Source organism: Tyto alba, unplaced genomic scaffold (genome assembly GCF_018691265.1).
Source record: "Tyto alba isolate M040663 unplaced genomic scaffold, T.alba_DEE_v4.0 Super-Scaffold_6, whole genome shotgun sequence".
Classification (NCBI taxonomy): Eukaryota; Metazoa; Chordata; class Aves; order Strigiformes; family Tytonidae; genus Tyto; species Tyto alba.
Genome location: NW_024881327.1, coordinates 11,985,006 through 12,011,806, shown reverse-complemented (window position 1 = coordinate 12,011,806; position 26,801 = coordinate 11,985,006).

Sequence of the window (26,801 nt, the reverse complement as noted above, 5' to 3'; positions counted from 1 at the left end):
AGCCCATGGATAACAGTAACAACTACATTTTGTGGTCTTTGGAAGTAATCTAAGAGGAAAATGTTGCCCTCATTCTGTATCATGTGTTCTTTTCCCCCAATACCTGAAGCCTTTATACAATTTGCTTAGGCATATCACACAGGAACTCTCAACCCATCCCTTTAAACAGAAAATCTGAACGACTAATTTCTTTCATGACTGAGGGCAATTATGAAGACATCAGAAATCAAGTTAGATAGCACATGTTTAAGCCTCAGATGTAAAATAGATCAAAGTAATTTAACCATTAAACATTTCAAAATAAATAGTATTCAAATATTTGATGCTGCTTTCATGAGAAATCGCTGGACTAGTGATATTCTCCGATTAAATCTTTATTTTCATTTCCCTATCTATTTAAAAGCCTCACAAGGAATAATCTCCTACAGCTCCAGTGAATTCATGATGCTCCATCAGACTTACAATGAGGAGAATCTATATGGGCCACAATTTTGTGGTAACATTGCATACAGCTTGAAGACCAAAGCTTTTGAAAATTTCTAATAATTCAAAAATTTTACCAGGCTTCACAAAGCATAGTGAGTTAGAATAGCATCTGGCTTTTGACAATGTATACAATATAAGGAAGGAGCTTATTTGTGTACCCTACTTGTCACACCCGAGGGTTTTGAATCAAGGCCCCTCTTAGTAGCCAGTAACAAGCAGTGTTTATATGGCTCTGTATGTCTTGTCTTGTATTAACCTATCTTAAAGCAATTGCTGACCACCATCTGCTCAAATACTAGGACTCCCATCCACAGAACTTCTTTCATTTGCTTTGGTGGAAGAAGGAATTGGCCTCCAAAAAGAAATAAAGAAAGCTAAAGGCAAACTCTGTAGAAAAAGATTCCCATACAAGAAGGTAGAATTTTGTCTCAATTTACTAATTAATCCTGTAATGTAGACCTTAAGCATAAACCATCTGGAGCAAAGAGGTAGAGTTTTCTGCACTAAGATTTCGTCTCAGGTACATGGGACAAATGCAAGATAACACGTGACCCCACAAAAAAATCATACTATCAGCAGAATAAGGTGGAAAAAAAAAAAGAAAAGCAACAATTGTTTGACAATTGAAACATGATTCTCTAGAGACACTCCTTTGTATGGAAAACCCCTTGAATTTCCATCCCACACTTCATACCCAGCCCTCTGTGACTGCCCAGGAGCTGCAAGTAAATATGCCACTTTAAAAAAATCAAACAAAAATATGATGATAAAAGTGACTAATACTATCCATAGAGACCACCATGCTACATACAAATTAGTTTAACTCACTGACTCTATTACTCTAGACATTGCCGTAGTTCTCTTGATTTGTATAAAATTGTCTTTCCTTTATTATCCTACATAATATTATTGATAGTCACTGACATGGTGATTTGCACTAGATTATCTAAATTAAGGTTTTCTCCTTATCCTTCTTTTTTTTTTTGTTGTTTTGTTTTTGGTTTGATGTTCTATGTGAGATGTGTGTTTATACAGACGAATGTGTGTGCAGGGAGGAAGACAATCTTGCTAGCAGATGACAAAGACCCAAAGGAGAAGATTGACCATACACACTGGCTCCATAGATGGGGAGGTCACCTATGAACTGATACAATTTATGGGATGAACACTGACAATGATATAGTTAAGCTGCTAAAGTTACATCAGTTCTTCAAACGTGATGAATATTTTTGTATTCCTACTGGCAAGATGGCTAACAATTCTCAGATAATTTTTTTTTTTTTTTTTCATTCCAGTCACAGCTGGCATTTTCTCTTTCCTCAGTGTCATATGTTCAGTTGTTCATTGTTATTGTTAAACAAACAAAAAAAAAAGAGTGCCAACTGAAAAAAAAAGGATATAATGTTTGATATTAAGTACTGCAAATAGGAAATTATTCCAGTAGGGTGGTGTTGAAACAGCACATTTCAGATGTAACCATAAGAACAAGCTGACAAACTGTAAGAGTCCAACATATGAGAACACAAATACACTAAAGAAAATGTTATTTTTATAGATGTGTACATGTTTATATATACATGAGAGAGACCTTATTCAGAGTAATTATCACAGATCTGGAAATAATTAATTCATGAAGCTATAGTACTTGCTGAAAGAAGTGCTAGAATTCTTCCTGTGTATTATAAACAAAATTTTTATTTAAAACCCCTAAGGTTTTACGAGGCAGACTGCACGTTAGCCCCCCATATTTACAGGTACATTGCAGCTTCCCATTCTAGAAACCTTTGGTAAAGATACTTTTTTTCTATAGGCATGATGTGATTTTTTAATCCTCATACAATCTGTCAGAGGAGAACCACTTTCCATAAGAGCACTCAGCGGTGACCATCTTCTGGCAACTGAGATCTGTGACCTCTGACTACCAAGCAGCTTCAGTGACACGCTGCCATGACTGGAGCTCTGTTTCACAGCAAGCTCCAGCATGCTACTTCCAGGTGGATTGATGCTGAATCTGTTTGCAGAAGTGATTTTTATTTTTCTTTTCTTTGAAATGACAAAAAGGCTTTTTGCTCTCACCTCTCCTGAAAGTGAATGACACACGTTTGGCCAACCAACTTGTAAAAACTTGAAGTAGTACGTTCACACATTACAGAAATCAGAAAAGTCAAAATGGAAGACAAAATAGTTTAATTTTGAATTAATTTTTAGAAGGGTGGTGTAAATGGGAAGACTGATTTGAGGATATGATTTCATATACTGAGTGCGATGAGTGGAAATTAAAAGCAACAGGAGCATATTCAAGAAGAGGAGACATGCAGAAACTAAGGGATTGTCCAGGAGAGTGGAAAGCAAGTGGGTGTTTTAGATTGGCAATTGTATAGTAGATATATAATGCAAGAAAGTGCGTAAGTACTGCTAAGGCAGCAGTCACGGAGAATGAGACAAGGAGAACTCATGAAGAAACACCTAGGGAGATCATAATGGACTTAAACTAGGAGGAGGTGATCTCACATTGTCAATCACAGAAAAGTGAATGAATGGAAAACAGGTACAAAAGCATGACAAGACAGTAATCACAGCTTCAAGATAAAGAGCTGAGCTTTTACAATCACAAATGTTCATTTTGGGGGAAACTTTCAAACTACGTCTGTCCATAGACATCTCCTATCTAGAATCAAGTACTATGAATAGTGCACTGGTGCCGAGGTGTTCAGAAACTGTATGTGATTTTAGATTAAAAATCTATTTTTTTGGTAAAAAAAGGGTAGCATCTGCACTGTATACCAGAAGCTGCAATTATGCAGATAGCACAATTCAATCCATTATCCTTAGGGCTCTTCATATAGGGTTTGGAATATAGGGTTTCTCTGTGAAGATCAATGTGACAGTGAGTTATCACCAGATACATTGCACAGAACATCAAATTGTACAGTACAGATACTGTGTTTTTCATATAGCAATAGCTGCACTTTGTTCTTAAAATATCCTGGAAAATGCACATTGCAAAGTGCTGCTGAGAAATTCATAGATATGTTTTTTCTTGGACTGTCCTTTAAAATGTGTGGGGCAAACATTAACGGATGCTGTGCCTCCTGTAAAGCTAATCTGGATTACCAGATGTTTCTTATTTCAAAGGGACTCTGTGATTCAGAGAAGACCCCAGCAGAATGTTATGTAAATTAGTTATTAAGAAAATGGAGACAAAAAAGAATTAAATGAATACAGGGACAAAAAAACCCAAAACAAAACAAAACAACACAAACAAACAAACAAACAACCCCCCCCAAAAAAACCCCACAAACATTTTAAGAGTGATAATTGGTTATGGTTTAACCCTAGCCACCAACTAAGCACCACTCATTTGCTCACTCACTCATCCTCCCTCCCAGTGGGATAGGGAGGAGAATGGGGAAAAAAAGAAAACTCATAGGTTAAGAACAGTTTAATAACTAAATTAAAATAAAATTATAACCATAATAATAAAATATAAGAATATTAATAATAATTGCAATGGAAAGGGATATAATAAAAAAAGAGAGAGAGAAATAAAACCCAAGGAAAGACAAGTGATGCACAATGCAGTTTCTCACCCCCCGCTGACCGATGCCCGAGCAGCGATCTGCCCCCCAGCTGACTCCCCCCCCCAGTGTATGTACTGGGCAGGACTATGTTCTATGGGGTGGAACATCCCCTTGGCCAGTTCGGGCCAGCTGTCCCGGCCGTGCTCCCTCCCAGCTCCTTGTGCACCGGCTCGCTGGCACAGCACGGGGAAACTGAAAAATCCTTAATTTAGGGTAAGCGAAACTTAGCAACAACTGAAACATCAGCGTGTTATCAACATTGTTCTCACACTGAATCCAAAACACAGCACTGTACCAGCTACTAGGAAGAAAATTAACTCTAACCTAGAGGAAAGCAGGACATAATTCTAGGCTTACACTGCATCTGGGATTAAAGATGAGACTGTAATAACAGATTTTTAGTGTAAATGTCATTCTAGGTTAGGGGTTTCATATTTAAATCCTCTTCTCAACTCAGAAACTGAGCTCAAAAAACCTCAAACCTAGTCTTTCTCTCCAAACAGTCTGTATTAAAAGATAGCAACTGGATTCAGCAGTTCAAAGGCGGCGTTCTATTGCACAGGCATGGCTGTTGGGGAATGGGTTTTCCGAAGAAAAACAATGGACTAATGAAAGAAAAACTAAGGCCTAATGAAAGAAAAACTAAGGCCTAAACACTGCCTTGGCAGCTTGATTAGCTATGAGATCTTGAGCAGTAATCAATTGCTGCTTTGTATTGATTCTTATTAGTACCCTGTTCAGGTTCCAGTCTCACTCAAAACTAATAGGATGCAAATTTACCTGATACTTTGTATATGTAACTAATTGTGCAAACCACTGTTTCTCTTTACCTTGTTTAATTATATTAGATTAAAGTTATACACTATTTTCAATTCTGTGTAGCTTTATGCCTGAGCAAAAATGTATCAATCTGTGAATTAAGCAAATGCTTGAAAATCTAATTGAATAATTTAGAGGAAAAAAGAGCCAGGAAAGAGAAAGAGGGGTTTCCTTGTTAACAGGGTTCTTAAAGTCAGAGAACCGATATCTTCTATCTGAATTAAAAACTAAGTTCATCCAACCAGGCTGGTCTTGCTCCAAAATAAAGGAGCTCAACAACTAGGGAACATCAGGAGTACTGTAGCTTGAGTTTGGCAATTGGCACTGTCACCTGAGCCAGTGGTCAAAGAAAGAGCTTGATATGCAAATTTGATTTAGTCTGCAATTGAGGAGGAAGACGTTTCTGGGGCATTAGAAACAGCCAAAAGTGGCTTGGGGAAAGTGAAGACTGACTGATCCCTAGAAAGATGAAAGCCTTTAGTGTGGCAGAAAAATTTCCAGCAAATGTTTCTGCCTGTTTATTTGTCCAAATGTTTGGCAGTATTACTGCTGTTGTCCTAAATTCTTCACCTTTTTCTACTCTCTCCTTTAGAAAAGTATCATCCTTTGAACTTACAGATTCAAGTATATTTAGGGATGCTCCTGATTTTTAGTACCTTTACACTAAAGAAAGTTACAATTGCTCATTTCCCAGTTTCCCAACCTCAGTTCTCCTTTAATTCCTAAGGGGTATAAAAATTTTTAAATGTGAAGTCAAACCACTGACAGTTTACCATCATTGTTAATGTAAATTCCCTATTAGAAGTTACTAAAAATAAAGCCTCCACAGAAACAGGAAAACACACATTTATAGTTTCAAAACATCAGGTCAGTGCTGCTTCTGAATGTCATCTGGAAAATGTGAAGGGCATATGCTGTGCCAGGGACATGTTGCTGGACAGAAATTACTGCAAACAGGTGAGGAAGTGAAGAAGAGCAGAGGACTGAGCCGGAGTTAAAGAAGGTGTGCTAGCATCTGCTAATCTCGTAATGCTAAAGCACCAATAGGCTATTTCTAAAGAAAATTAATGTGACATAATAAACCATCTGCTTAATGGGAAGACCAAATGCAGTCTTTCACCATTTAAAACAAAAACATTATAAGCAAGGTGAAAGAGCAGGCAAGCTGCTGGCAGCAAATCTAAATCTGCAAGATATGCAAATAAGCAATTTATTAAATACAATTTATAACTAGAATGAAAAAGCCAATGAATTCCACAGAGTTTATGGAGTTATCCATATACATAACTGTAATGTTGATATTTACAATTATCTCAGGCATCTGCTAAAAAGTTATCTTTTCAAAGGTAATGAACACTAAAAAAATGAAAAAGAGGGATCTGTTTTCTTGTAAGAAATAAACAGGCCATTAAGTAATTAAATATAGACATTGGTTTGACTGCAGGGATTTTATAAACTATTCTGTGATCATCCAATTCTGGTACTAAAAGTAGCATTTCTGGAAGCAGAGAAGAAAACACATCTGCAGACTACTTAATAAAGAAGACCACAATACTTACAAACAGAACCCCTCTCCTTAGCTAAACAAACAAACAAAAAAAGCCAAAATACTGAGAATGTAGAAGGACAATGTATTGATTATCTTGGGCATAGCAAGACCAGGGTTTCACAGGGTGACTGGAAGCATGCACTCCATTTACACGTGAAGCACATAAAGGTCTTGCAGTTCAACCTACAGTTGTATTACATCTCTTTACATAGAGAAGGGGACTGTTAAAAACATGCTATGATTTTGGTCCAGGTTTCAATATTTGAAATTTAATATCTGTAAGACATTCTGCCTCAGAAAACACTTCTGAATCTATGAGAAAAAAACCCCGTGTTTCCTTTTAATTTATGATTTATTACTGTCATTTAGAACACATTAATTAGAGCTGTCCTATGCCATTTATTTCTCATGTGCAAAGGGCATGGAGAAAAGACAGGAAAAAAAAATGCTAAATTAGCTATTTTCTTTTTCTGTTGTTGTTGGGGGTTTTTTTAGTAATTAAAAAAAAAAAAAAAGAAAGAAACAAAATGTTGCTTTCCACTTTTTTCAAAATAAAATATCAAGTAGAATATTTTTATTTGTATTCAATGCTGGCTTCTCTCTTTGACATCAATGTATTCATTGAATTTGATCTCACTTAATGAACTAAACACTTACTAAACTTGCTCGTTGACATTTTGTCAAGTTTTACTTCTTATAGGGCTTTTATACTAAGTTGGATCATCTGCTGAGAAAGTAGCATGCTTCTTGTAGCATTTTCTGATCCTTCCTCTCCCAACTAAAACCCCACTTGTCAAGATGCTAAGTTGCAACGTGTTAGCTGCTGTTACATAAACTCTTTTTGTAGGTATTTTTAATAATGACTTTTGTCAAATCAGCCCATTTTTTCTTAGCTGCTGTTCATTAGAGGTTATACATGCCTCATTTACTTTCATTCTTCTGAAAACATATTTCTTTAACCAGCATTAGTTCTATTCTGTTACATGATTAATTCTTAAAATTAAATATGAATACAAATATTTGTCCACAAGTACTTACTGCTGCAAATGAGGAACTTTCTGAGTAAAAGCATTCAAAATAGAGTATTTGTTAGCACCACATCTGTATCTGCAGGTAGCAGATAGATTTCATTAGTAGTAGATACATTTCATTATTTGAATTAAATTAAATAAAAGTTTATACAAAAGTATTATAACTTATCAGTTGCTTATTTGTTTTTAATGGTCAACACGGTTCTCTTATTTCAGGTGTCCCCTGGCATAAAAATAATGAAGATATACTGTTTGTTTGATGGATATGATGTGATGCAATTTAGTAATGACTTGTTCGTATCTAGGAAAGCATTTTAACAACAGTGTTAATTTGAAGCATTTTAGCAACTGTCACTGACTTCGATAGACTACTTATGTGGTTAAGATTACAGTGGTATTAAGAATGGATGAACTGAGAACTTTCACTGATTTTTTTTTCTTCACAGAACACCAAACCAAAATGTATGTTCTTCTGAAAACTACATGAGCTGGTTTCAAAATTTGGACCTCCTGTTGCTGCTTCTAACTGATGGGGAAAAAAAAAATCAGAAAAAGATATAGAAAACCTACAGCTTGCCTAAGAGGTATCATTGTGCTGAACCACTGTTACGCCATATGATAGAGTTCAGCTCTTCCTAAATTAAACTTCTGTCAGTGACAGCTCATAAAGAAGGCAAAATCCTTTGATTTCTTTTTAATACAGGAAAAGAAACCTTCAATTCCCTGTCCTTCTTATTGATACTTCTTTAATCTGTTTGTATAAACTGACATTTGACTGAATTCCACATTAGGTAAGTCAGCTGAAAAACAGGGCTGAATCAAAAGCACTAAAACTCTCTTTGTTAACACTTATTTGTATAATAAACCATTTACTTATCATACCAGAACAGTTCACCTATGGCTTTTCCCATTCCCTGTATATTTACTGGTCTGCATGTAGATTATGTAGGAACATTTTCATGTCCTATTCACAAGAGGAGAATATACTGTAGCAATTTCTGTATCTAATGATTGCAGTAGGTGTACTATTATTATGCCCTTAGTTACCGAACCTCCCTCTGGCCCTTTTAAAAGCTGCTGTTGCTAGTAACTAAAATTCTCTTATGCATTACTGGAAAGGAGCTACAAGAAGTCAAGGTAGATTTTTTTAATGCTGCTACAAAGTGAAAGAAAGCTCAAAAGAAAACAGCAAACAATAAGCATCCAAGTCCTATTAACAGCCAAATCATTTTCATCATAAAGTTAGTGTAAATCTGCAAAAACAATGCAGTCTCTTGCTCAAAGAGCTATTTTTAAGGGAGTTTATTTAAAAACTGTCTGACACACTCTACTTTGAGCACAGCTTTGACTCGTTTCAACTTCTGTGGCCCAGAATTCATTTATGGCACAACTTTTTAGAGCAGATTAGCTCCAAATGACATGGTGAAATCTATTATTCTAGTGCTCTTGCAGAGAGACAGAAATTTCAGACCAAAACTCCTTCTGTAGAGATCTTGTTACCTTTTCAAAGTCTAGGAGTACTAGCTCAAGCAGATAGCTAAACTAAGCTACCTGCTTAAAACAGGCAGGGGAACTGAAAACTATTCTCCACCATTGAAATGTTCATTGTTGCACACAGAAATGCCTTACCTAATGTTTTGGTCAATATCCCCACTACCATCCGCTTGGACTACAGCTTGCAGAATTATAGGTTAAAGGGCTCTTGCCAGATTCCCTTGTCTCCTTGATAAACACAGCCCTCACCTTTATTTAAAGAGGCACCAAATAAATAAATAAAAGTTAGAACAACAAATGAAAATGACTTCTTAGTGAATGATATTTGGGGAAAGACAGAACATGTATGTATTTGCAGTAAAAGAAAATTATTTAATGTATTAATTGTGATATATGTTTGAGTGGAATGGTTCCACTGGTTTGGATCATTGTGGTAAATAAAACTGTTTCCAAAACACTGAAGAAAAGGCAAACATTACTTGTTACTACACTGCTAAAGAGTCACTGGAGCATGTAAAACTGAAGAGCAACAGCTAAAGAGTGACACACTATCATGCTTAGTGCATTGTATTTTCTCATTCTTCATATGTTAAAAATATATTTGTCAGAGTTGCCCATGACTTCATGAAAATATAGTTTCAATTTTCCCTATCATTTTGTAACAAAGATGCAAGCAAAAAGGGGACAAGTTTACTAGTTAATATACAGAAATATTTAAACTATAGATCTGTCATGATTCAGATATGTAAATTCACTCCTTCCCATATTCTCCCATTTCCTCCATAATCCATAGCTTTTCTGATCCTGTCAAATCATCCTTTTGTCCTCTAAAGTATTCTGGAACAATATCTTCTGATGACAGTGATATTTAGTGATGACAGTAAAGCTGACAAACTGATTATCGGATTGCTATCATTTCCTATTCTCCTCCCCCACTTCTATAAAGCTGGAATAAAGCAAGTCTACTACCTGTGCTTCATTAAGCAGTCGTTTTAGCCTTCCCCGTAATATTAGTCTCGGTAAAACTGAATCATCTGCAGGCTGAAGAAAAATGATGTTATTGTGAACTGTTGTTTCTTGTCCATATAAAAGTATATTCATGTCTACATTACACCAAGGAAAACATTGTGATGCTAATATTGCATTTCATGAGCAACAGATTAAAAACTGATTCTGCTATTTATAATGTACACATTGGTTATCTTGGTTGTCAAGGAAGAGACCCTTTTAATACTGCAACTTCATCTGGAATGGAATGGAATAGAATAGAATAGGAGTAGACTAGAGTATTTCAGCTGGAAGGGACCAGCAACAATCATCTAGTCCAGTTGTCTGACCACTTCAACATGTTATTAAGGGCCAAATTCTCCAAATGCCTCTTAAACACTGACAGACTCGGGACATCGACTACCTCTCTAGGAAGCCTGTTACAGTTTTTGACCACACATTCTTAGTAAAGATATACTTCCTAACGTCCACTCTGAACCTCCCCTGGTGGGTTTGAGCCATTCCCATGTGTCCTGTCAAGGAGAAGATCGCAGCACCTCCCTCCCCACATCCCCTCCCCTCAGGAAGCTGTAGACAGCAATGAGGTCACCCCTCAGCTTTGTTTTCTTCAAACTAGACAAACTCAGAGTCCTCAGCTGCTCCTCACAGGACATGCCTTCCAGCCCTTTCAACAGCTTTATTGCCCTCCTCTGGATACATTCAAGTCCCTTAACATCCTTCTTAAATTGTGGGGCCCAGAACTGCACACAGGACTCAAGGTGAGGCTGCACCAATACTGGATACAGTGGGATAAGCACCTCTTGTGACCGACTGGTTATACTGTGATGCACCCCAGGATGGGGTTTGCCCTCTTGGCTACCAGGGCACACCGCTGGCTCCTGCTGAGCCTGCTGCTGACCAGTGTCCCCAGATCCCTTTCTGCAGGGCTGCTTTCCAGCCACTCCTCTCCCAATTTATACGTGTCCAGCATATTTTCCACTAGCTAGTCTTTTCTCCAGAATCTTTCTGTGTATCAGTGAAGACCGAAATCTCATGGACCTTTCTTGCAACTGCTTATCTTCATATCTTTGACAAGTATTCTTAAAACAGATAAAGCAATATGCAAGCCAACTACTCTTGATTTCTGCCTGAAAACTGTTAGTTTCATATTTGCAAATGTCCCCTTTCTTCTTCCACTAAGCTTAAGTTTCATTTTGTTCATAGTAAATTAAGTACAGTAGGTTGCAATCCAAATTTTAAAGTCAAGTTAAAATGTGGCAAAAAGGACTGTTTGGGAAGGCATATCTTACCATGTTTCTAATAACTGGGTAAATATTACTTATTCTTCATTAGGGAAATGCAGGCAGAAGGAGAATCTGACTCACCCAGAGCAGTCTTCAAGTCACTAGATCATCTAGGAACAGAACAATTTAATCCTAACTCCCCGTTGTTTCCAATATAATGTTCAGGTTAAGCTGTACTTTTGAAGTGCTTGATTAATGAGTGCATATGCCGGAGGACTTAATCAAATCTTCCCCTTGCTCTATCTGGGTGAAGTCAGTTGGCTAAGTTAACTTTCTTCCTCCGTGTAGCATGGAGGAGGAGGGTGAGAAAAAAGCTGCAGCATTATTTGGCATTGTTCTCTTGTGCATCAGAAGACAGTGTTTCTCATGAGCAATTCTAGAAGCCTGACTCCATGGTCTTCTTGGTGCATATCTACACTTTCTAATAAAAGCACATCAATTTCTATCAGCTACTAGTCCAGTCCATGAATTTAAATAGAATAAATGTCTCCTACACCTGCTCATGATAAGAAATCTAATTATTATGAGATCTCTGTGTAATAGGATGTCAGCTATGGACTCATGAAAGTTAAGACTACATTTGTTGTCTTCTGTGGAAACAGATCAAGACCTTCACTAGAAAAGAAGATCCTATTTTACTCTTTGATACCTTTAACTTGTTTCTCTACTATTGACTTCAGTGGAATAAGAGACAGCTAAGTGTACGTCAGGATATGATATCTGGTTCTTACTTAATATGTCTCTGAGATGTTCTAGCTATACACTTTAGCAGTTCCTCTACTTCAAAAATGCTATAAAATTTTATGATGCCATTTTGATCAATTTCGCACTTAGGTAATGATAGTAGATATTCCACTTCTTTCTCAGTAGAACCAAAACCAGAAGATTAACATGTACTTCCCCTGGCAAAGGTGAATCATCAGGATGTGTACATCTGCATGTGCATCAAACAGTTGAAACTACAAATAGCTTTTAATATATACTCCAGGTTTTGCAAAAAATGGAGACAGTATTCCATTCTTGTAGCCTTCTCTCCTGTGTGCAGTGTCCCATCATCTCACTTCAGCTTTCTGGAATTTGTCTCACTTTACTTCTCCAACCTGCAAGTTTCCCTTTTTCTAATAAAATATCAATGCTGATAACTTCTTTCCCCAAGACCCCTTTCTCTTGACAAATAATAGAAAAGGAACGTTTTCTGTTTCTCAAAACTTAGATCTGTGTGTCTGAAAAAACCCATCTCTTTAAGCTCTATTTCCCTATTTATACAAAACATAACTGATCCTGTCATGAAAGATGATGCAAACACACAAACATGAGTGAAACTTTAAATGATTTTACCACTGCTTTTACACATCAATGAAAATGCAAAAATCTTGCTCCTTTTTATATTTTTTATACCTCAATTCTCCTCAAGTCCCTTCTTACCTTCCCCTGCATATGTATTTTCTAGTATTCCACATTTCATAGCCAATATACAGAGAATTTTGCTTTCAGAGAATTGTGCTGTTGCTTGAGTGAATCAGACTACTTTTCTAAATATTGGAAGATCCTCCATTAATTCTTGTAATCATGATATTTTCTACCTACTTTATATCGTCCCACCAAAGCAAACTGACTCTGAACGTGAGTTGTCCTGTTTCCTTCCCTCTGCCTAATAGATTGACGCACATAAATGACAACTGGTGTGATGCCTATAACTGTGCAAAATAACATTCTCAGATGTACTGCCAGACATATTAATTTACTGTAAAAACAAAGAAACAAAAAAAAAAAAAAAAAAGAAAAAAAGAAAAAAAAAAATAAACAAAAGAAAAGGAAAAAAGCTGTGATGTTGCAACTACTTCGTGAAAAGTGACTAAAATCAAAACAAAGCTGTTCTGATGGTATTTGCACCCTTTTTTCATTTAATTCTTTAGAGCATTCATTCACAGCATCAGATCCCAGATTAAGACCTCAATATTTTTCTCTAGACAATACAGTCAATTTTTAACAGCATTTCAATAAAATAAAAATAAAAACTGCCATAGCACACAGACTAAGGGGGTCTAAGAATTCACCTATATTATAACCAAATAACATTTTTTCACCACAACTAATACATGGCTCTTCAAAAATGTCTGAAGATGTGAGAGCATCCTGAGAAGGCTACATCTATCATTCCTGTTTAGAGAATAGATAGAGAAGCTGGACATAAAAGAAAATCAAATCCTCCATCCAGCTGCTGTTTTCTATGTGACCTTGTGAACTGAATATTGTACAAAGTGCAAAGTGACTAAATATCAAGATTTTCTGAAAATGAAGTCCCAGAAATTGATATGGGGATGGCTGGGGAAGAAAAGGTAGATGAATCTCTTTTTCTTACATGTGCATACACACCATGTACCTGCTCTCCAATGGATCACAATATATGGATCACTATTATAGTAGCCTGAGATGACTGACTTCATAGCTAAGGAAGCAAGTAGCCTCCTCCATCCCCATCTCAATCCAATATTACTCAGTACCATTCATTTTGAAGCTCTTCCACCAGCTCTCCCAGAAAAGGCTTTATATTGGTAACCTAGATGTTGAATGATTCTGCTTCGATAGAAAAGGTAAATGCATTAACCTAAATGACAGAAACAAATAAACAAACAAACCTCCAAACAACTAAAAAAGCAAAAATACAAAGAATTGCAAGTAAATATTAGTATAGAGAAGGCCATGTAGCGGACATCTTTTGTGAATATTCAACTAGCACTTTTCTCAAGCAAACAGTGGGTGTTCAGGAGGCCAGGTGTAGGTTTTCTACACACAGGTAAACTTGCACATCAGAAAGAACAACAACAAACAATAAAAATAAATGTTTTAATAAAGTAAAAGATTTCCCTGAATGCATTTTACATTTTAGTTTAGTTTGTTTCTGAATTGCAGATTTTACTCCTATCTCAAAGTATGCTATAAAAGCCTGACAGGGCTGCCACAAAGACGACCAGGTAAACATACTGACAAAGGACATCTCCTTAGCCCGGAGCCTGGAGACATCCCTGATAAGGTCTGCTGAAACCTTCTTGCTGGGGAGTAGTTGGCAGGACAAAGAAACCCTGATGGGTAAAGGACAAAGGAAGAAACCTTGATGGGTATAGGACAGAAACCTTGATGAATTCAGGACAAAGAAACAGTGATAAGGAACTGACCTTCAAGGCAAACCAGACTCAGCAACAATTATTCTAGGAACTGATGTCCTACACCCAGTTACATCAAAAGGGATTAAAAGTAAATTACTACCTACCTGAAATGAGCTTCTCTGCACAAGATCTCCTGGACAGCCTGGACTCTGTCAGGGGACACCTGTCTGACTGGATTCTGTGACATGAGTCACCTTTGAAGTGAGACTTTTCTGTCATTGATTAGCCCCACTGCTGGAAGCAGTTTAGTGAATATGATACTGGTAACACCTCATGTAATATATTTATAGATGCACACACAGGTAAAAGTTCACAAATATATACTTGCTTCACTAGGTGGAATTCTGTAATAACTTTTAATATACACATATATATTTTCCTAGTGGCAATTTTGTAGTGACTTGCAGTGTGTGTGTGTAAATACATATTTACTAATAGTAATTTTGTAGTAATTTGTAATAATGAAAACCCAGACCCCCATGTCCTTGCGCAGTGAAGAATCTTGAGACGCCCACCATCAATGATCTTTACACACCTGTGAGTTGAGTAACCCTCACAGGCTGTGACCGTGACCACTACAGAGCTGAGAAACTATCCACCAAAAATTTGTCACTCCTTTATCTCTTGATAGTCAGGGCCAACATTTGAAGCTTACATTGACTATCAGTCCTCTCCTGGAAAAATCAACAACAGGTCTGGACTAAGCATTTCACTTCCACCAGGGCAATCTTCTGTCAATCCTTTAGCAGACACTTTACTACCTCTTTGAAAAATTGTAGCAACATATCCCTACAAAAAAAGTCCAACTGTCAAAATTTGCCTCAATATAGGCTGCGAGAAATCCTGATGTTAAAAATACAGAAGTTGGTAAAGTAAAAAATTGTCCAAATATTATGAAAATTAGCTAAGTGAATAAATATATCTTCTAAAAAAGCAGAATATCTAAATACAGATAGTCATTACTGTAAATCCTGAAAAAGTATTTGTGTGAAGATGATTATAAAATATGCCACTCACTCTTTCATTACTCAGTATTAAACCAGACATGGCATAATAATTACCATTACTGCTGACTGTTTGAACTCCTTCTACTCTGTGCTGACTGTATTTAAAATAATCCTGCCTCCAATAATCTCTTCCCTCAAAAGTGAAAATAAATGTTACTTCTGTGTACAGTTACTTATCCTCTCAAATCTTTTCATTAGCTTACTGCCTTTTCTCCATCAAGGTCCTGAGCAACTTTCCAGGAGCTTCTGTACTCCTGCTGTCTCCAACGCAATGATGGCTCTCTCCCTCAAGCAAGCTCCTTCTCTTGTATCCTTCCTTTTAAAATACTCTTTACCCATACTGTTGCATTTACCTTAATAAAATAGCTTGAAATCTAGAATATTATTTTGATTTTAGTTTAGAACATGATTTTGATTTTAAAATGGAATTATAGCAGCTATGAGAATATAAAGTACACTAAGGCCCTTTGGAATAGGTAGCTAGTATGGTGTGCACCTTGAACACTGTATGAATTGTTATGGGCTCTGAATTAAAACAATGGGTACTGGTTATGGATCTTGAGTCAAAACAATAGGTACCTGAAGATACTGGGTTTGGTTTGGAAGATCAGCCAAAGAAGAAATGAGCACTGGCCAAAGATGAAACGAGCATGCGCAAGGATGGAGTTCAATAAGTAGACATAGTGAGGAAGACTATCGTTGACCACCAGAGGACCCCCCGTCCAACACAAACACACATGCATTAGATATATTTGCATATGATAATGATTTCCAGGAAATAACATGAATATGCTAATCATTACCCTCCCCTCATTCTATTCAAATCAATCAGTAAAGATGACCAATGATTTCTGTAGAATAGGAATATAGGTAAGGTGAGGTAACTGAAATACAATCATTATTAAGGTCAAACTAAACTTTACGAATTTTGTTGATCTTATGTAACCATGACTCTGCTGAAAAAGTGTATAAATATGTTGTGCTTTGTACCTGTCGGTGAACACGTCTTTGGTGGAGCTATCCCCCGTGTTCCCCAGCGTTGGAATAAAGAAGTGCCTGCTTATCTGCTTGGTGTAGATAATTTCTATTCACGATTGCGACCGCTAACAATACCACCCTTTAAGCTTGGAGCTTCCTGGTATATTTTACACTTCCTTAATTTACTCCTTCTTGAGGCTTCCCTTACAGTGTCAATATTCTAAGGGGCAGCAGCAAATCCATTACAGCTTCCTATTTCCCTCAGCACCCCAAGCTGCTGCTCTGCCAGTTTGCGTTATATATACTGGGAAGGTTCCTACCTGTCTAACAAAACAACACTCCTTTATGAAGAATTCTGCCATAAACACATGCTTGAGGGTTTTGGTAGTGTGTTTGACTCTGCAGTATCTTACCTGTTAAACTCAGTCTGGAGTAAGGATTTACAGGACTGCGCCCAGGGACTGCACACTGGATTTAGGGCAATGATTGGCATGTGTTTAATTTTTTCTGTGTGGTCATTATTGCTTCCAATGAGTCTGATACAGGGCATGAATGGTAGCCATGTTATGAAATTAGAGATAAGAGAGCATACGAAACAGAAAACTTTAATTCCTTGAACCACACTGAATGCTTCACCTGTTTTCGCAAAAAAATGCTCTTTTCTAACCTTGAGACTCTCTCTTAGGCTAGATGCTGTTACCTGGGTAAGACAGGTAACTTGCCAGAAGATCTCTGATCTTATTTGTCATGTCAGCCTGCTTCAGCCAAGCTGTTAGCTTGTACTTTTCTTACCAGTACCTCCACACCTCTTCAGGGAGAAGTATTTCTTAATTTCAGATGGATTCAGGACACTCCTTCCATCGTTTCTGTCAGTGGTTAGTGGATTAGCTTTCACTCAGCCTCCCTCGACACTTCTCCAATCTTATGTGAGTATTATTTCTTCTTACCAAGTCAAAATATACCCTCTGTATTTAAGGGATAAAACTCTGATACAGAAGCCCAAAGTGATCATGCTGCACGTATTTAGACCCACAACTAACAGAAAAGCAGTATTTCTAGTGCCATGAAAAAGAAGTGCTGCAAGAGATATATCAGAAAAAGTAGCAACCCTTGAAAATAAAGACTTCTACATTATTTCATGAAGAATATAATGTAAATAACAAATGCCCTGCTATCTATCCCAGACTTTCTGTTACTCAGTCAGTCAGCTTAACATTCAGCTTTCTTCTTTGGAAGTAATGTAAGCTTCTCTGGTAAATCACCACACATCCCAGCACAGTGCACACCAGCCCCATGGGAGATCACCACAAAGTAACTCCATTTAACTATGTTTTTTTATTTCCCCAAATACTTAGAAAAAATTTATCTACTTGCCAATGGACGGACAGTATATTGATCATTTCTTTGGAAAGTGGTTACAGGAATAATGATGGTTACTGTAACTGACTACAGTAAGGGAGAATTTAGTTGGATGAACTGCCCTAATGTTATGCTTCAGGTGCATTAGGAAAGTCTTCGTATGTATACAAACTTACTCTTTTTTTCCAAAGCACATAAGATATACAAACACTTCTGTACCCCAGAATGCTCTGCAGAGTTGAGCAAAGCGAGGTGGGGTTATGGGGAGAGGCAGAGAAGAAACAATTCATACAGTGCTGATTAAGAAAAAGAGGAATTTGCATCTTGTCCAAAGACTCTCTAGTTTGACAGGACCTCAACTTTAACAAGAGCTTCTGGCTTCTACAGCTGTGCCTAAAAGAAGGGGAAAAAGTTGCTAGGAGATAAGCAGTGATGCAGCGTATAGAAAGGGAAGTTTATAACACAGAGAAATACCTTCATGGATGGGAAAACTATGTTTGTACCACTATCTGTCTGAGACCACAGTCTTTTTTTAGTTACATGCAGTTATGTCTACCATTGTTTCTGTATTCGTGCCAATTAGAGTCAAGTATTTACTGAATTATTTTTCAATGCTGATAACATACCAAAGACTGACTTTTAAAGTTAATGAAAGCATTGCTGCTAAAAAATGTAATTTCTATAATTAATTGCAAGTATTGGTAATAACTGCCTTTATGCTGATTTGCAGATGTGTATCTGACATGATTTTGAAGGCAAGTTTGAATTAAAATTTGACACAAAACACAGATATTACAGAAGAGAGATATTTTTTTAATCTAAGACTAAGAAATATTTCTTTTTCAATAAGAGTTTCAAAGGAAAAAGATTTTTCAACAAAACTTTAAGCAATTTATCTAATTATCAATCTTTTTTTTTGTTTTGAAATTAATGGAATGCTTTGTACATTTTGATGTGTGAAGATTGTTCCCAAACATGGCAATCATAAGTTTTATTTTTTAATTATTTTTCTGCATTCTTATTGGCCAGGAGTAAGCTTTGGCCATAAAATATGGACAAAATTGTTTAAGTTTTATACAGTAAGAAACAGCAATTTTTAAAACAATTATGCATAACGCTTTTTTTCATTGTTGGGTTTCTCAAATGAAAAAAAAAATCCTATTCATTATCTAGAATCCAATATTGCCACATGGACAATTTGAAAATGAAGCTGCTGATAAACAAGAATTGATGCTTGATTATCATCATTCTGTTTCTAAAGAAAAGACTTGAAAAAATAAAACAAATGTATATTAAGTCCAGACTAGGCAGTAAATACACTCAAATGCAGATAGCTATTTTATTTTAATAATGCTGATGTGAAATGTCTATAAAATTAACTCTGAACTGCCAGGTTTTCCTGAAAATGAAGCTTTTTGTGGGCAGCTTTCTCTAAATGAATAATCTATAAAATGCTAAGTAATTTATTTGACAAAACGAAACAGAAAAAAAAGTCATTATTCTAGAAGTTTCTAACATCTGATGCTTTACCTGATCTCATACACTTCCTGAAACCAATGTTACAACTATCATCCTTGGCATCAGAATATGATTCTTAACCATTTTTAGTCCAGATGTTATCTGACATGCATGTAGTTCTGTTTAGTCCTACTAGTATTGTTTGAAACATTCAAAAAATGATTCACTTTCTTGGTAACGGCTTCCTTTGGGTGTTATTTTACCAAACCAGATGTGAGACACAAACAAATGTTCAATTCTGCCTTCCAGCTGCAAGTAAATTCCTATTGAGTTGGGTTTTTATTATATAAATGATGCAGGTAGGTGTTAAGTACAAAGAATAGCCCAGATGAACCGTTTCTTTCTGTAGAAAGTTAAATTAATTGCAATTCAGCAAATTTATTATGCCTATAACAAAGATAGGGCTATTTAAGCTGACTGGGAAATACTCTATGTGAAACATAATTTCCTTCTGCTATTGCTTTAAAATTATATAAAATATACATGCCAAATTCATTTATTCTAAATGATGACTCAATGGAATGTGATAATTCTTCTGACCTGTCATTTAGGCAGTATCTTTCCCTACACCCAGCAATCTCTCAAAGGCATGCTGTGCAACGGTCTATATGCAATAACACTTCATCTTAAACATATGTTGAATTTCAACATGTTTCATTTATTTGGTACAAACTAAGCCAAAAATTTTATTTACATATGCAGTGCTACTTTCATTGTACACCTGGAGAGAAGATGACAACACCTACTTCTCATGCTATCACAACACAAATCTTAAGACTTGCCCCTCTCCCTCCCCAAAAAAGTTTTTTTTTAATGCACTGTATTAATGTGATCCATTAAAGCACAAGTGTTCTGGCTTTACTTATTGAGCTTAATATCATCTGAAAAAAAAAAAGGTATATTGACGTTGGGCAAATTGATTCAGTCTCAAATTAATCTATCCAATAGATAGATTTAATGCTGCTCATGCAAAACCAGTAGTTGTGTGTGTCAGTGCTGTTTATTTAGTCCATGTTCCCTGTGCCTATATGAAAAAACTTGTAGGATCCTTCATAACACTTATATAGTACTGAAGGACATAATAGGCAAACAATTAGAGGGCTACATTTTTAAAAGTCAGTAAGTAATTTGATAGAACATATGGAGAAAAATTTCAGAAACTTCTAAATAGGTTTTCCCTTTTTTTCCCCCCAAAAAACAATTATTATTTTTTTCTTTTTATTATAGTGAACAAAAATTTATGCACCATTTTGATAAAAAAAAAATCCCTGTTTTATTCCTACCTACAGATGCAATACTGCACATGTTTCACCAATAAGGTTTGGATGAAAACCAGAGCCATTTTCAATTTTTGTTAAGGACCAAACAAAAAGAATCCATATTTGCTGAGCGTTATAATCAGAACTATAATCAAATATTGTACTTACCTTCCCAGAAAAATACAGAAATTGCAACTTGAAGAAAGAGGTGAAAAAAGAAGTGACTAGTGGTGATTCTGCATTGTAGATACACCAAATTGGAAACAATACAAAGTTTTTGACACTAGAAAAAAGTTCAATCACTGTATAACACCGAAGTCAGTCAGAGTGATAGCACTTGTCACAGCAATTTTTAGTATTTATGATATTGGTTATAGGTGCTTCAGAGTGTTGTTAAAGAGTCCAAGTTTGTCTTAATTGCAGCAGATAGTTCAAATTAGTATCTTCAGGTAATTAATTTAAACTATTATAGTGACAGTGGAATGCCATAAAATGAAAGTTCAAGGTAAAGCATGATTTCACTAACAATACTAAATGTACAATCCTTTATTTAAGCCTTTCTGCTCCCATTCCTTTATAAAACTGCAAAAATTACCCTTAACCTTTAATATTTCTATGAGAACAAATCAAAGGAAAGCATGACCTGATTCTACTCAGCACTCTACAAAAAAACATCCTGAAATGGTTTATGCCTTAAAGACATCATAAATTTGGATGCTAAAACAAGTGCACTAGGAGACCAGTAAATTGGAGGACAGCCGTGTTATGTACTGACACCCAAGCAATCCTGTGTCAGACGACAATCTGTCAATAGAACAGGAACAGATCTGTCAATAGAACAGTACAGTACTAAGGATTACTCTTTAGAGAACAAATGTGTAGCTTTGTGATTTCTGATGTAGGGAGAAAGACAGGAGAAAGCGCTTCTTGTGAAGCTAAATGAATGGAGAAGTTGTCTGGTTTGACGGCATTGCTGCAGCAACACAAGTATCTCATAAAACTTTCAAAATTTTTTGAAGTTCATCAATAACTCTTAGTATTGCTGAGCCATGGGTGCTTATAGTGTGTGGGCCCTGGTTCACTGAAGTCTAAGCACTGAGCTGCCTGGAAGATGTCCCAAATAGGAATCACAGAGGGAAACATTTGAATGGGTGGCTATGCTTAGCATTACGTTTTCTGAGTGAAAAGGAGTCACTGAACATTGACTTGAGAGTTATTCTGGTATACACTAGAATGCAAGATGAGCTGGGTTTCCACTCATGTTATCACCCATAGTCTAAGACTTCTGAAGAACAGCTGATATTTAAATTTCCACTCCATTCAGGTATGTTGACTTCCCAGTTTAAAACTGCAAGGAGTTCTCTTTACCATATGATGACAAAAACTGTCTGGAAGATATTTAGTATTACATACCAGAAAATCAGAACATGGACATATGCTACACAGCTAATAACAAAGAAAAAGAGACAGTCTGATTTACCAAAGAGGACTTCAAAGTCCTTGAGAAAGGAACAGGAGAGAAATGAGGACAGAAAAGAACTAGTATGGATGGTGGCTGAATATGCTTCGGATGGTGTGTTAGTTATAGGGACAGATTGTTGGCCTTATTCTCAGTAGAAAGAACAACTGGACTATGAAATGACTGTACTAATAAAATAGCATTTTAAAAGGTTGAAATGATAGCATTGTAAAATTTAAATTATCCAGAGAAATAGAACCTAGATTGCATCTATTTGAAGTAATAAGTCTAGGGGCACAATACACTAGACTATCTGGAATGTGACTAAATTTAATATACACATCAAATTGCAAAGGAATAGAAAGAAAGCAACAGAATAGGTGTGATTTACGGCAGAGAAGAATCTCAGCAATGCAAATTTGATTAAAAAATAAGTTAAGTTAGGAAGAAGACATATACTGTCAAGGCTGAGTACAGTTAAAACCATATGGAAGTAAACAAAATGAGACAGAAAAGTAAGAATAAGTGAAAAGGGAGTAAATGAGAATGATCAAATGAACATACAGATAGTATTGACAGTGATTGTAGGAGTTAGAAAGTAGATAATACATTGCTGGAACACCACAACTCTGTGACATTGTCTGGAAAGGTAGATTTACAAAAGGGCTGAGAATAAGTCTTACTGGAATTTATAAATATCAGTGAAGGAGGCTGAATGTAAGATATACAAACAGGAATTAAATTAGAATCTCAGCATGGATAAAGAGGAATAAAAGCAGCCAGTGAAATAAAAATAGCACCGAAAATAAATAATTACAGGCAAGTCTTTAAAATACAAAGGATATAAGCAGCTCAATGAAGAGACAGTGGGAACATTAAGGGACAAGAGTGACATCATGGTGACAGATGAAATCAAGTTGCTGAGAGGTTGCATGAAGTCTCTGCCTATTTTTCAAGCAGTGAAAGCTGAAGGTGATCCCTGAGAGAGATCTTCCTGATAGAGAGGTGCTTTACTTACTATTTTCATTACCACAGGGTAAAAGAACACTTGATAATGGGGCATAACTTCAGGCATGGAGTAAATATTTAATACCCTGGAATCAATTAAATAGTTCAGTGTGCTGGTAACTAAGACCTGAAAGATGCAGTGAAATGAGCGGAAGGGCACAGGCCCAGAAATTAATGAGGGAAACAGGTAAACCTTTGGTGGATGGTTTTGTCATTCACACAATGCTGAACGAATTCCAGGAGATAGACAGTATGTGCAGATGTCCCCACAGGTAAGAAAAAACCCACTAAGATGAAGGAGTGAGTCTGTCTTCAGCTGTGAGGACACACTAATAAGAGAAAAGGATTATATACAACATGCAGTGAAGTAAGGGCCAGCCAGCACAGACCCATGAAAGGAGGATTGCACCTGTCAGAGATGCTTGAGTTCCTCCAAGCACGTTATTGAACTAGAAAGCAAAAATGTGAAGTAATGGATATGATTTGTCTGAAGTAAGAAACAGTCTCACAGTGTAAAATTCATGCCTGCAGTGAGGTTTGACTGCTTGTGTCAGAGTGCCACAGCAGAAAATAGTTATTAAAATGAATTAAAGCCTATTACAGACAAAAGAAAAGGTCTTAGCAACAATTGATTGTTATAAATGGAGGAAGAGAAAAGGTGAACTTACCTGTGCCACAAAGCTTACTGTTGGGTTTGGGTTTTTATTCCTTACATATGAGCATCCACGGTGATGACATCATTTCTAAGTGCAATGGAACAAAAAGAATCCTTTCAAGAAGCGGATGCTATACCTTCATTGGCTAGTCAGGGTTAAGAGGTGAACTAGAAGTCTCTCCTTAACTGTCATAATATGCAGATGATAGGTCTCACAAGAAAATGTGCAGTAAATGGAAAATTATAGCCACTATAAGAAAAGAGAAAATGGCATATGCAAGAACAATGAAAGCCCTCTTCAAAAGAAAACATAGATGGTACTGCAAATGAGATTGTCTTATTTCTGCCAGTTATAAACCAGCAAACAAGCATACTTGCATACCCCTCCACTTCTCACACTCTGATAATTATTTCCAGCCCATGCAAGTGTTACAGAGAATGTGGTCCTTCCTATGGAATTATTTTGGAATACTCAACTGAATCACTGTGCTGTGTAGCTTGTTTTAATGTATCCAAGATACGTTTAAATTAGTTAGAGCAAGTATCAATAGTTACATAGCCAGTATTTTCTTTAACCACAATTTGAGCTGATCCCACTCCACTGATTCATATTACAAATGTGGCAAATAAAGTTGTGTTCATAATCATAGAGACGTGCAACAGCCAAGGGCTATTGAGACTCTCCAGTCTATTTTTTAATCTGGTCCACAAGTATGAAAACACATTGTAATTCAACTTCATTTCAACCACAGTAAAATTTGCAGTGCTTTACAGACAGGAGAGAAAAAATGTAAAAGTAACAAGAAAAAAAACAAGAGAAAACATTAGCTGAAGAGGGTTCTTGATTTCCACTTCTCATGCTTTAATATTCTGTGAAGAGTTTAAGGAAAGACTGACTAAACAGTTTGCAACTAACTCTTGCTGAGTGCTGTAAGAAAATAAGATCAATTCTAAGAACAGAGTAAAGCCTCAGATAATATAGTAAAAGAAGTGATCCTGCCCTGACAGCCAGGAGGCCATTAAGACCAGCTAAGATGCATCCTTTATTTTTGTATTACTGCACTAAATATATCCAAAGCACCTTTGAGAATTGTGGATGTCTCAGGTGAACTGGCAAGAATAGTAGGTATGGTTTTTCTTCACCATTTTTTACAGCCAGTTATAATTTTTGTAACAGAGAAATTAGCGATAAGGAAGTTAAATGCAGCTCTACCCAAATAGAATGTTTTCAGGAAAATATACTGATTACATCAAATTTTCATCAGAAAAAAATAAAAATAAATTGGCTTCCTTTTTCTGATAATTGATTTTTTTTCTAATTCTGATAACTTCAACCATCGTTTAGATATCTTTTACAGCAATCAGAAAAGGGTATTTAAGTGGAACACTATGATTATTTTAGCATAATAAAAATGTGAAAAAAGCATAATAACATTTAAACATTTTTGCTTTATGAATAAGAATATTCAGAAATTTTATTCTTTAGAAAATTTAATCTTATTCTACCAGTTTGGAATGGAAAATAAAGTTTTCTGTCTTTGATATTCCAGGCATATAAGAAGCACCACTTCTTCCTTGCAAAGTGGTCACATAAAGAAGTGCAAGAAGTAAAAACTATAGGCAACAGGAGTGAATGAAAATAAATAAAAAGTGAGCAGAGCAAAAAGATGAACTGAAGACAGGTATCAGTGAAAAAGAAATAAAAGGGAAAGAGAGAGAGAAAGGACAGGGTGAGATTAGCCAAACATGAGGAGACAGAAAATCAAATTAAAAAATGCATATGCCCAGCAATGATAAAAAAACTTCATATCTTCATCACTCATTAAAAATCTGAGGCCTAAATCATTTAGCAGAAACTGTGTGCAAATCCAGTTTTTGTGATATAGAAGTGGAGTAACCATTTTTTTTTCCCTTCATCTATGTTAGCATAAGAAAGAGAAGAATTTTAAATGCCAGGATACGTAATGAGACTACCTTACTGAAATCTTAGTAAAGAATTACAAAATTATAATACATAACTATTTGTTTATGAATAGAAACTTGCATTTTATTTCTTTGGATTATCCCTCCACCTTTATTTTAAACCCTATATGTGAAGTTTGACATATTTTTGGTCTCGCAACCCAGTGAACACAAGAGTGCTGATTTTAAATAGATAAATAGGTAAAAGTGGCCTAATTTGACATTTTCCTGTGTATCCCTGAAGGCAAAAGACATTACAGAACTTGGATGCAATGCTTGCAAAGTGCCTATTTTCTGAAAAGAGAAATTAAACCCTAGTAGCACTTTTACATTATGTAGATAATTTTCATATGAGCTAGATTTCTGTGTGAGCTGTATCCCTTCACAAAGTCAAAAGAAGTGACCCTCCCGTAAGTGTGGCATACTTCACATTTAGCAAATAATGGGCATTCTGCACCTTGGCTGTTCAGCTGGGCATTAGATAACAGAGATTTAATTCTGGCTTGTAAATCACAGTATACAAATTGTTTGAGCCAGCATAGGTGGTTTAGAATTGCTGCTGTTATACATTGGCCTCAAAATCTTACTTTCAAAAACCAGGTAATACTGAGAAAGGATATAAACCCCAGATTCTTGTGAATATTCCTAAACACCATCAATTTAGCAAAATCTGATCTTGTACTCTTGTATAAAAAAGTCATTCATACCTGTGAACTTTGATCTAATATGCTCAAGCTGTCTAGAATTAAACTATTAATCTGGGCGCACTATGCTCAGTAGCAAACCTCTTCCTACATCACTGGCTTTCATGAATCCATGATGACACTGAATCATCCGAGGTACCTTTTCATGTTATCATGCGGGCAAACATTTAATGTTCAGAGCAACATGAACACTAAAATGCTACTACTGAAAATATGCAGTACGACAAACAAATCAGGAATACACTAGTGTTTTCTACTTTATGTGGCACAGTTACAGTAATTAAATATAATAAGCCTTTGTATATTATTTCCCATTCACTTCTGAACATGCTATGTGAAAAGAATAATTACATTTTTTCAAGAATATCATCAGCTTGAGAGCAAGTAAAGCTACATTAATGGCTGACATTCCTTTTAAGAGAAAACCAGCTTGTGTCTATATTGTTCATCACTCCTCATCTGCAGAAGCCTGGA